Below are 11,568 nucleotides of genomic sequence, written 5' to 3' on the forward strand. Positions count from 1 at the left end.
TGCGACAGTCGGCGGCGAGCGCTGGAACGAGCACGCGCGAAACAGAGGCAAGGCGCCAACCAGAGCGCGCCGAGACGCTGCCAGGCGCCGTGTCCTCGCGCGGTCACCAAGCTGGCATGGTCAAAACGACGCCCAGGAGCGGCCAAACTGTTGGGGAACGTAGCACAAATTCAAAATTTTCTACGCATCACCAAGATCAATCTATGGAGTAATCTAGCAACGAGGGGAAGGGGAGTGCATCTACATACCATTGTAGATCGCGATGCGGAAGCGTTGCAAGAACACGGATGAAGGAGTCGTACTCGTAGCGATTCAGATCGCGGTTGATTCCGATCTAAGCGCCGAACCACGGCGCCTCCGCGTTCAACACACGTGCAGCCCGGTGACGTCTCCCACGCCTTGATCCAGCAAGGAGAGAGGGAGAGGTTGGGGAAGACTCCGTCCAGCAACAGCACGATGGCGTGGTGGTGATGGAGGAGCGTGGCAATCCTGCAAGGCTTCGCCAATCACCGCGGGAGAGGAGGAGGGAGAGGGGTAGGGCTGCGCCAAGAGAGAGGAAGTCTCGTGTCTTTGGCAGCCCCAAAACCCCCACTATATATAGGGGAGGGGGAGGGGCTGTGCCCCCATCTAGGGTTTCCCCCCCAAGGGGTGCGGCCAGCCCTAGATCCATCTAGGGGGGCGGCCAAGGGGGGAGAGAGGGGGGGGGGCGCACCACTAGGTCACTACTAGAAAAAGGCTTACTAGTGGCGCACCAGTTTTGCCTACTAATGGCGCACTACTGGTGCGCCACTAGCATCACGCCACTAGTAATTTTTACTAATGGCGCACCGCTGGTGCGCCATTAGTATCTGGTACTCTAATGGCGCACCAGGCAGTGCGCCATTAGTATAGGCCCCGGTGCGCCATTAGTATGCCTCCCAGTGGGCATGTGCTTTGCCATACTAATGGCGCACTGGTGGGTGATGCGCCATTAGTATCCTTTGGCATACTAATGGCGCACGTCTGGGTGATGCGCCATTAGTATGTATATTAGGGATTTTTTTCCTGATATTTGCACAGATTACAAAATATATTATTGGACAGAATATAAACAGCACCACACAGCAACATCAGATTCATCGAATACAATAGAAGAGTAGTCTCCGAATACAATTCATCATATTAGTCTCGGAAATCAAAAGACCGAACAAAGATAGAACATTACAAGTCTCGAGACCGCGAGTAGCAAGTTTGTCGAAATTAATACTAATCCTAACAAGTCCTACTAATCATCATCATACAACTTCTACTCGTTATTAATAACAAGTCATACGATCATCATCCTGATAGTCATCGAACCAACCCTACTTAATTGTTCTTAGCACATGATCATCAGTATTAGGCAGGACCTAAAATACCCTATTTAAGGTAAAATAGCATAAAACAATATAGACCCTGACTCTCCATTATGGAGAATGGAGATCATCCTATCTCCAATTCTTGCGCGGCGCTTCCTGTTGCTTCCAAGAACCTCCTTACGACTGTCCATACATTTTTTCCATTCTCTGATTAGCATGTCTCCACTTCTTCTAGAAATCCGGTATGGACAGTTGAGATTTGTAGGATGACCTGGATATAAGTTCAAAACTTGAAGGCTGCCATTCTGATACATCAAATGAGGCACACAATCCTCTGGGATTCTCTGTTGAAAAACATAGTAATAACTTCATAGTTAGCAATGATGTACTAGTTTTAGAAGTATGCAAAAGATGCACGGATGTCGTAATAGTACACAATCTTACCAGGTTATCTCCATGGTAGTTACCGTAGTTCAACACGTGCACTAGTGGCACGTATTGACCATAATGTTGAGGAGTTTGATTGTAGATATTGTAATTCTCAAGATCAGTACAAAATCCGACCAGATGATTTTTCTCCTGATAAGTTAACTCGGAGCCATCGGTGTAGTGGGTTTTGTCTACCATTTTCCGCACATTTTTTAAACAATCAAAATAAGCTGTCAATGGAAATAAGTTGTCAACTATTTTGAAATAAACAATATAGATTAGTTAATAATTAACTATGTTTGAGAAACTCACATAGCGGTAGAACTGGAGGCGTATCAACAAGGACCCAAATGTCCATATTGTCTTGGTCGATGCCAGGATCACCAAGATCCATGGTGACAAGCATACCCTCATCAAAACCATACATCTTGCAAAATGCTTCCCAATTTTTGCAACCAAAATGGGTTACGCTCTCAGCATTATACAGATTTACTTCAAAATCCACATCATGATGTGTCCTTAGGTGAATTTTCTTTGTTTCAAAATTTTCATGATCGTCAAAATCCATCCTCTCCAAGACATAGCGTCTTGCATGGCATGGGATAAACTATACTCGAATTGTAAAAGATGAAATTACACGTTGGAATAGTTGAAGTCATGCTTAATTATGAAAAAAACACTTGTCGTCGTTGCGTACCATTTCAACTTCGAAGGTCTCCTCGAGCTTAATGCTGAAGCGCCGATCATTGTCCAGGTGAGGCCTGTCGCACAGACCTCGACCGTCGTGGCACCAGTCGCACTCCCCCGAGAGACTTTCGTCGTCCGATGACGACATTTCCTATGTTCATAATTCAACTACATCATCTCTGTTGGGTCCAATAAGATAATCCACAGTGTGGTGAAAACACGCCCATCCAAATAGAATATGTGGTATGGGCTTTTTTAGTAGGTCATCCTACCAGATTAGGGTTTATCGATGACGAGCAACTGACATTAGTAATAACTATGAGTAGATATCACACTTCTATATGAATAACACAAGAGGCAGTTGATCCTACTTAATTAAGTACTAAGATACCCCGGCCCATGCATTAGTCGGAAGTGCCCCATATGTCCTATTTTTAGCAAAGTCATGCTAAAATTCACGGAAAATTTCAGCATGACCTTTGCTGAAAATAGGACATATGGAGTACCCGAATTTGCCGGAGCGGAAGTTAATCGACATTCCGGCAAACTCAAGGGCCTCTCGGGGTACCTGCAAAATCATCACGACACGATGGTCGGAGACAAAACCCAGCAAACTAGCACCACAATGTGCCTCTACTTTCATATGGACTGTGAGCAAACTACCTATTGAAGCAAAGGCAAATATCTCTGAAGTCTGAACTAAAGCACGATTTCCTTGCTAATGATCCACAGTCCCACACTACTGAATGGGTTTTTGCAGAAACAAAACAGACATCACAGGAGAGAAGTCCCAGTGGACAAGTCAGAATGGCATAAAAACATGACTGCATACATTAGGGCAGATGTGATTTTGGTACAGCTACACTACTGCAGGTTGCATACATTCAGTCATTCTAAAATTTATTTTAGTCTACTACTAAAATTCAGCACTAGCATATCTTCAACACTCCAATTTCTTTCAGTTTTGGTAGTTTATTTCCAGCTTCGAAATTTATGTGCCTCTGTATGTATGTGTGTGCTGTCTAGATGCCAGCCACAGATCACAGAAAAAATCTGGAGTCACCAAGCTGGCTAACAAACTCCCAAATTCCACTAGCAGATCCAAGATCTAATTCTATTACACACAACATAGCAATTTAAGAGAATTAGAATAAGGATAGTAGGAAATGAAAAAGAATTATGCTCAAAGAACAATGGTAACAACAAAATATTGAAACCTTTGGTAAGCATTATATTACAAAAAAACAAGATATGCAGTACTATACAATATATCCATAACCAGAAAACAAGACATGCATATGCAGTACTAGTGCATGAACAAGTGGAGCAAATTGCTCAGAGGTGCTGCTGGAGATGCTGTCGGGGCGGCTGGCCGCTGGACAAGGAGGAAGGAGGAAGGAGGAGAGGTACCTGGGCGGGCGCGGCCGGTCGCCGGAGGGGTCGGGGTCGGCGGCGGCGGCGTCGAAGGGATGGCTGCGCGGGGGAGGGCGCGGGGGAGCTGCAGTGGTGGGGGGCACGGGGGCGCGGGGGCGACAGGGGTGGAGTCCGGCGGGGGTCGGGGTGGCGGCGTCGTGGGTCAGGTGAGCGCGCGGGTGGACTGGCGAGGGAGAGGGGAGGAATTAGCTAGGGGGGAAACTTACTAATGGCGCACCCCGAAGCGGTGCGCCATTAGAATGTTTTTTTACATAGCAATGGCGCACCCACGACGGGTGCGCCATTAGTAAATTTTTTTATGTAGCAATGGCGCACCAGCCATAGGTGCGCCATAAGTAATTTTTATTTTTATTTTTTGTTGCATCTAATAAATTTTTTAGAAAATGAATATGAATATGAAACAGTAACAATTTTTTACAAAAACAGTAATAATTTGTGACGGTGGAGCGGGCCGGGGAGGGTGCGGGGGGTCGTCGGCGGCGGTGGAGCGAGCCGGGGAGGGTGCGGGGGGTCGTCGGCGGCGGTGGAGCGGGCCGGGGAGGGTGCGGTGGGTCGTCGATGGCGGTGGAGCGGGGGAGGGTGCGGGGGGTCGGCGGCGGCGGTGGAGCGGGCCGGGGAGGGTGCGGTGGGTCATCGGCGGCGGTGGAGCAGGGGAGCTAGGGTGCGGTGGGTCGTCGGCGGCGGTGGAGCGGGGGAGGGTGCGGGGGGTCGGCGGCGGCGCCCGGTGGAGCGGGGTAGAGGGTGCAGGGGGTGCTCGGCGGCGAGGGGGACCGGATCTGGCGAGGTGGGATAGCGATCGAGATGGAGGGGGATCGAGATCTCAAGTGTCCATGAAATATACACTAATGGCGCACGGGGAGCAGTGCGCCATTACTAGCTTAAACTAGTAATGGCGCACTGCACCAGGTGCGCCATTACTAGTTTTGCAAAAAAGTAAAAAATAAAAAAAATATTTTAGTGGCGCACTATGTTGCTGGTGCGCCATTACTAGTTACAACTAGTAATGGCGCACTATGTCCTGGTGCGCCATTAGTATGTCTGGCAAAATAAAAAAAAAATTTGTTACTAATGGCGCACCGTTTGTCTGGTGCGCCATTAGTGTCTTTCACACTAATGGCGCACCAGCACATGGTGCGCCATTGCTATATAGCAATGGCGCACCACCTGTCTGGTGCGCCATTAGTGGCCATTCCATCTATAGCCCTTTTCCTAGTAGTGGGTGGGCCTTAGGCCCATCTGAGCCTAGGGTTTCCCCCTTCCTGTGCCCTGGGCCCCTTGTGGGAGGCGCACCAGCCCACCTAGGGGCTGGTCCCTTCCCACAATTGGCCCACGCAGCCCTCTGGGGCCGGTGGCCCCACCTGGTGGACCCCCGGGTCCCTCCCGGTGGTCCGGTACGTTACCGATAGCACCCGAAACTTTTCCGGTGACCAAAACACGACTTCCCATATATAAATCTTTACCTCCGGACCATTCCGGAACTCCTCGTGACGTCCGGGATCTCATCTGGGACTCCGAACAACATTCGGTAACCACGTATATCTATTCCCTATAACCCTAGCGTCATCGAACCTTAAGTGTGTAGACCCTACGGGTTCGGGAACCATGCAGACATGACCGAGACGTTCTCCGGCCAATATCCAACAGCGGGATCTGGATACCCATGTTGGCTCCCACATGTTCCACGATGATCTCATCGGATGAACCACGATGTCGGGGATTCAATCAATCCCGTATACAATTCCCTTTGTCTACCGGTATGTTACTTGCCCGAGATTCGATCGTCGGTATCCCGATACTTTGTTCAATCTCGTTACCGGCAAGTCTCTTTACTCGTTCCGTAACACATCATCCCGTGATCAACTCCTTGGTCACATTGTGCACATTATGATGATGTCCTACCGAGTGGGCCCAGAGATATCTCTCCGTTTACACGGAGTGATAAATCCCAGTCTCGATTCGTGCCAACCCAACAGACACTTTCGGAGATACCTGTTGTGCACCTTTATAGCCACCCAGTTACGTTGTGACGTTTGGTACACCCAAAGCATTCCTACGGTATCCGGGAGTTGCACAATCTCATGGTCTAAGGAAATGATACTTGACATTAGAAAAGCTCTTAGCGAACGAACTACACGATCTTGTGCTAGGCTTAGGATTGGGTCTCGTCCATCACATCATTCTCCTAATGATGTGATCCCGTTATCAACGACATCCAATGTCCATGGTCAGGAAACCGTAACCATCTATTGATCAACGAGCTAGTCAACTAGAGGCTTACTAGGGACATGGTGCTGTCTATGTATCCACACATGTATCTGAGTTTCCTATCAATACAATTCTAGCATGGATAATAAACGATTATCATGAACAAGGAAATATAATAATAACCAATTTATTATTGCCTCTTGGGCATATTTCCAACAGTCTCCCACTTGCACTAGAGTCAATAATCTAGTTCACATCACCATGTGATTAACACTCACAGGTCACATCACCATGTGACATATCCAAAGAGTTTACTAGAGTCAACAATCTAGTTCACATCACTATGTGATTAACACTCAATGAGTTCTGGTTTGATCATGTTATGCTTGTGAGAGAGGTTATTAGTCAACGGGTCTGAACCTTTCAGATCCGTGTGTGCTTTACGAATATCTATGTCATCTTGTGGATGCTACCACGCGCTACTTGGAGCCATTTCAAATAACTGCTCTACTATACGAATCCGGTTTACTACTCAGAGTCATCCGGATTAGTGTCAAAGTTCGCATCGACGTAACCCTTTACGACGAACTCCTTTTCACCTCCATAATCGAGAAAATTCCTTAGTCCACTAGATACTAAGGATAAGTTCGACCGCTGTCATGTGATCCATTCCCGGATCATTATAGTACCCCTTGACTAACTCATAGCAAGGCACACTTCATGTGCGGTACACAACATAGCATACTGTAGAGCCTACGTCTAAAGCATAGGGGACGACCTTCGTCCTTTCTCTCTCTTCTGCTGTGGTCAGGTCTTGAGTCTTACTCAATACTCACACCTTGTAACACAGCCAAGAACTCCTTCTTTGCTGATCTATTTTTGAACTCCTTCAAAAACTTGTCACGGTATGTATTCATTTGAAAGTATCATCAGGCGTCTTGATCTATCTCTATAGATCTTGATGCCCAATATGTAAGCAGCTTTATCCAGGTCTTCCCTTGAAAAACTCCTTTCAAACAACCCTTTATGCTTTCCAGAAATTTTACATCATTTCGAATCAACAATATGTCATTCACATATACTTATCAGAAATGTTGTAGCGCTCCCACTCACTTTATTGTAAATACAAGTTTCTAACAAACTTTGTATAAACCCAAAAACTTTGATCACTCCATCAAAGCGTATATTCTGACTCCGAGATGCTTGCTCTAGTCCATGGAAGGATCGCTGGAGCTAGCATACCTTTTAGCATCCTTAGGATCGACAAAACCTTTCTGATTGTATCACATACAACCTTTCCTTACGAAAACTGGTAAGGAAACTTGTTTTGACATCCATCTGCCAGATTTCATAAATGCAGCTAATGCTAACATGATTCCGACGGACTTAAGCATCGCTACAGATGAGAAAATCTCATCGTAGTCAACTCCTTGAACTTGTGAAAATACTCTTTGCCACAAGTTGAGCTTCATAGACGGTAGCATTACCGTCCATGTCTATCTTGTTCTTAAAGATCCATTTATCTCAATGGCTTGCCGATCATCGGGCAAGTTCACCAAAGTCCATGCTTTGTTCTGATACATGGATCCTATCTCGGATTTCATGGCTTCCAACCATTTGTCGGAATATGGGCCCACCATCGCTTCTCCATAGCTCGTAGGTTCAGTATTGTCTAACAACATGATATCTATGGCAGGATCACGTACCACTCTGAAGTAGCACGCATCCTTGTCGTCCTACGAGGTTTGGTAGTGACTTGATCCGAAGTTTCATGATCACTATCATAAGCTTCCACTTCAATTGGTGTAGGTGCCACAGGAATAACTTCCTGTGCCCTGCTACACACTAGTTGAAGTGACGGTTCAATAACCTTATCAAGTCTCCACCATCCTCCCACTCAATTCTTTCGAGAGAAACTTTTCCTCGAGAAAGGACTCGTTTCTAGAAGCAATTACTTTTGCTTCCAGATCTGAAATAGGAGGTATACCCAACTGTTTTGGGTATTCTATGAAGATGCATTTATCCGTTTTGGGTTCGAGCTTATCAGCCTGAAACTTTTTCACATAAGCATCGCAGCCCCAAACTTTTAAGAAACGACAACTTAGGTTTCTCTAAACGGTGTCGTCTCAACGGAATTGCGTGGTGCCCCTTTCAAAGTGAATGCGGTTATCTCTAATGCCTAACCCATAAACGATAGTGGTAATTTGATAAGAAACATCATGGTATGCACCATATCCAATAGGGTGCAGTTATGATGTTCGGACACACCATCACACTGTGGTGTTCCAGGCGGTATTAATTTTGAAACACTTTCCACAATGTCTTAATTGTGTGCCAAACTCGTAACTCAGATACTCATCTCTATGATCATATCATAGACATTTTATCCTCTTGTCACGACGATCTTCAACTTCACTCTGAAATTACTTGAACCTTTCAATAATTCAGACTTGTGTTTCATCAAGTAAATACACTCAGCATCTACTCAAATCATCTGTGAAGTAAGAACATAATGATATCCACCGCATGCCTCAGCACTCATTGGACTGCATACATCAAAATGTATTACTTCCAAAACAAGTTGCTCTCTTGTTCCATCTTACTAAAAATGAGGCCTTTCAGTCATCTTGCCCATGTGGTATGATTTGCATGTCTCAAGTGATTCAAAATCAAGTGAGTCCAAACGATCCATCTGCATGGAGTTTCTTCATACCAATAGACATGGTTCGCATGTCTCAATCTTTTCAAAAAACGAGTGAGTCCAAAGATCCATCTACATGGAGCTTCTTCATGCGTCCTATACCAATATGACTCAAATGGCAGTGCCACAAGTATGTGGTACTATCATTACTATTTTATATCTTTTGGCACGAACATGTGTATCACTGCGATCGAGATTCATTTTAGGTGCAAGACCATTGAAGGTATTATTCAAATAAACAGAGTAACCATTATTCTCCTTAAATGAATAACCGTATTGCGATAAACATAATCCAATCATGTTTATGCTCAACGCAAACACCAAATAACAATTATTTAGGTTTAACACCAATCTCGATGGTAGAGGGAGCATGCGATGCTTGATCACATCAACCTTGGAAACACTTCCAACACATATCGTCATCTCACCTTTAACTAGTCTCCCTTTATTCCGCAGCTTTTATTTCGAGTTACTAACACTTAGCAACCGAACCGGTATCTAATACCCTGGTGCTGCTAGGAGTACTAGTAAAGTACACATTCATATAATGTATATCCAATATACTTCTGTCGACCTTGGCTGCCTTCTCATCTACCAAGTATCTAGGGTAGTTCTGCTTCAGTGACCGTTCCCCTCATTACAGAAGCACTTAGTCTCGGGTTTGGGTTCAACCTTGGGATTCTTCACTAGAGCAGCAAATGATTTGCTGTTTCATGAAGTTTCCCTTTTGCCCTTGCCCTTCTAGAAACTAGTGGTTTTACTAACCATCAACAATTGATGCTCCTACTTGATTTCTACTTTCGCGGTGTCAAACATCGCGAGTTGCTCAAGGATCATCTATCTATCCCTGATATGTTATAGTTCATCACGAAGCTCTAATAGCTTGGTGGCAGTGACTATGGAGAACCATCACTATCTTATCTGGAAGATTAACTCCCACTCCATTCAAGCGATTGTGGCACTCAGACAATCTGAGCACATGCTCAACGATTGAGCTTTTCTCCCTTAGTCTGCAGGCTTAAGAAACTTGTCAGAGGTCTCATACCTCTTGATGTGGGCACTAGTCTGAAATCCCAATTTCAGTCTTCGGAACATCTCATATGTTCAGCGACGTTTCAAAACGTCTTTGGTGCCACAATTCTAAACCGTTAGCATTACGCACTGAACTATCACGTAGTCATCAAAACGTGTATGCCAGATGTTTCGCAACATCTACAGACGACGCTGAGGTTCAGCACACCGAGCGGTGCATTAAGGACAAAGCCTTCTGTGCAGCAATGAGGACAATCCTCAGTTTACGGACCCAGTCCGCATAATTGCTACTATCAACTTTCAACTAAATTTGCTCTAGGAACATATCTTAAACAATAGAACTAAAGTGTAAGCTATGACATAATTTGCAAAGACCTTTTGACTATGTTCATGATAATTAAGTTCATCTAATTATTTAATGAACTCCCACTCAGATAGACATCCCTCTAGTCACCTAAGTGATACATGATCCGAGTCAAACTAGGCCGTGTCCGATCATCACGTGAGACGGACTAGTCATCATCGGTGAACATCTCCATGTTGATCGCATCTACTATACGACTCATGTTCGACCTTTCGATCTCTTGTGTTCCGAGGCCATGTCTGTACATGCTAGGCTCGTCAAGTCAACCTAAGTGTTTCGCATGTGTTCCGAGGCCATGTCTGTACATGCTAGGCTCGTCAACACCCGTTGTATGCGAACGTTAGAATCTATCACACCCGATCATCACGTGGTGCTTCGAAACAACAAACCTTCGCAACAGTGCACAGTTAGGGGGAACACGTCTCTTGAAATTTTAGTGAGGGATCATCTTATTTATGCTACCGTCGTTCTAAGCAAATAAGATGTAAACATGACAAACATCACATGCAAATCATAAAGTGACATGATATGGCCAATATCATCTTGCGCCTTTTGATCTCCATCTTCGAGGCGCGGCATGATCACCTTCGTCACCGGCATGACACCATGATCTCCATCATCGTGTCTTCATGAAGTTGTCTCGCCAACTATTACTTCTACTACTATGGCTAACGGTTAGCAATAAAGTAAAGTAATTACATGGCGTTTTTCATTGACACGCAGGTCATACAATAAATTAAGACAACTCCTATGGCTCCTGCCGGTTGTCATACTCATCGACATGCAAGTCGTGATTCCTATTACAAGAACATGATCAATCTCATTCATCACATCCTTTTGGCCATATCACATCACATAGCATACCCTGCAAAAACAAGTTAGACGTCCTCTAATTGTTGTTGCATGTTTTACGTGGCTGCTATGGGTTTCTAGCAAGAACGTTTCTTACCTACGCAAAAACCACAACGTGATATGCCAATTTCTATTTACCCTTCATAAGGACCCTTTTCATCGAATCCGATCTGACTAAAGTGGGAGAGACAGACACCTGCTAGCCACCTTATGCAACTAGTGCATGTCAGTCGGTGGAACCTGTCTCACGTAAGAGTACGTGTAAGGTCGGTCCGGGCCGCTTCATCCCACGATGCCGCCGAATCAAGATAAGACTAGTAACGGCAAGTAAATTGACAAAATCGACGCCCACAACTACTTTGTGTTCTACTCGTGCATAGAAACTACGCATAGACCTAGCTCATGATGCCACTGTTGGGGAACGTAGTAGAAATTCAAAATTTTCTATGCATCACCAAGATCAATCTATGGAGTAATCTAGCAACGAGGGGAAGGGGAGTGCATCTACATACCATTGTAGATCACGA

This window comes from Aegilops tauschii, chromosome 5 (assembly GCF_002575655.3).
Source record: "Aegilops tauschii subsp. strangulata cultivar AL8/78 chromosome 5, Aet v6.0, whole genome shotgun sequence".
In the NCBI taxonomy this organism is placed as follows: Eukaryota; Viridiplantae; Streptophyta; class Magnoliopsida; order Poales; family Poaceae; genus Aegilops; species Aegilops tauschii.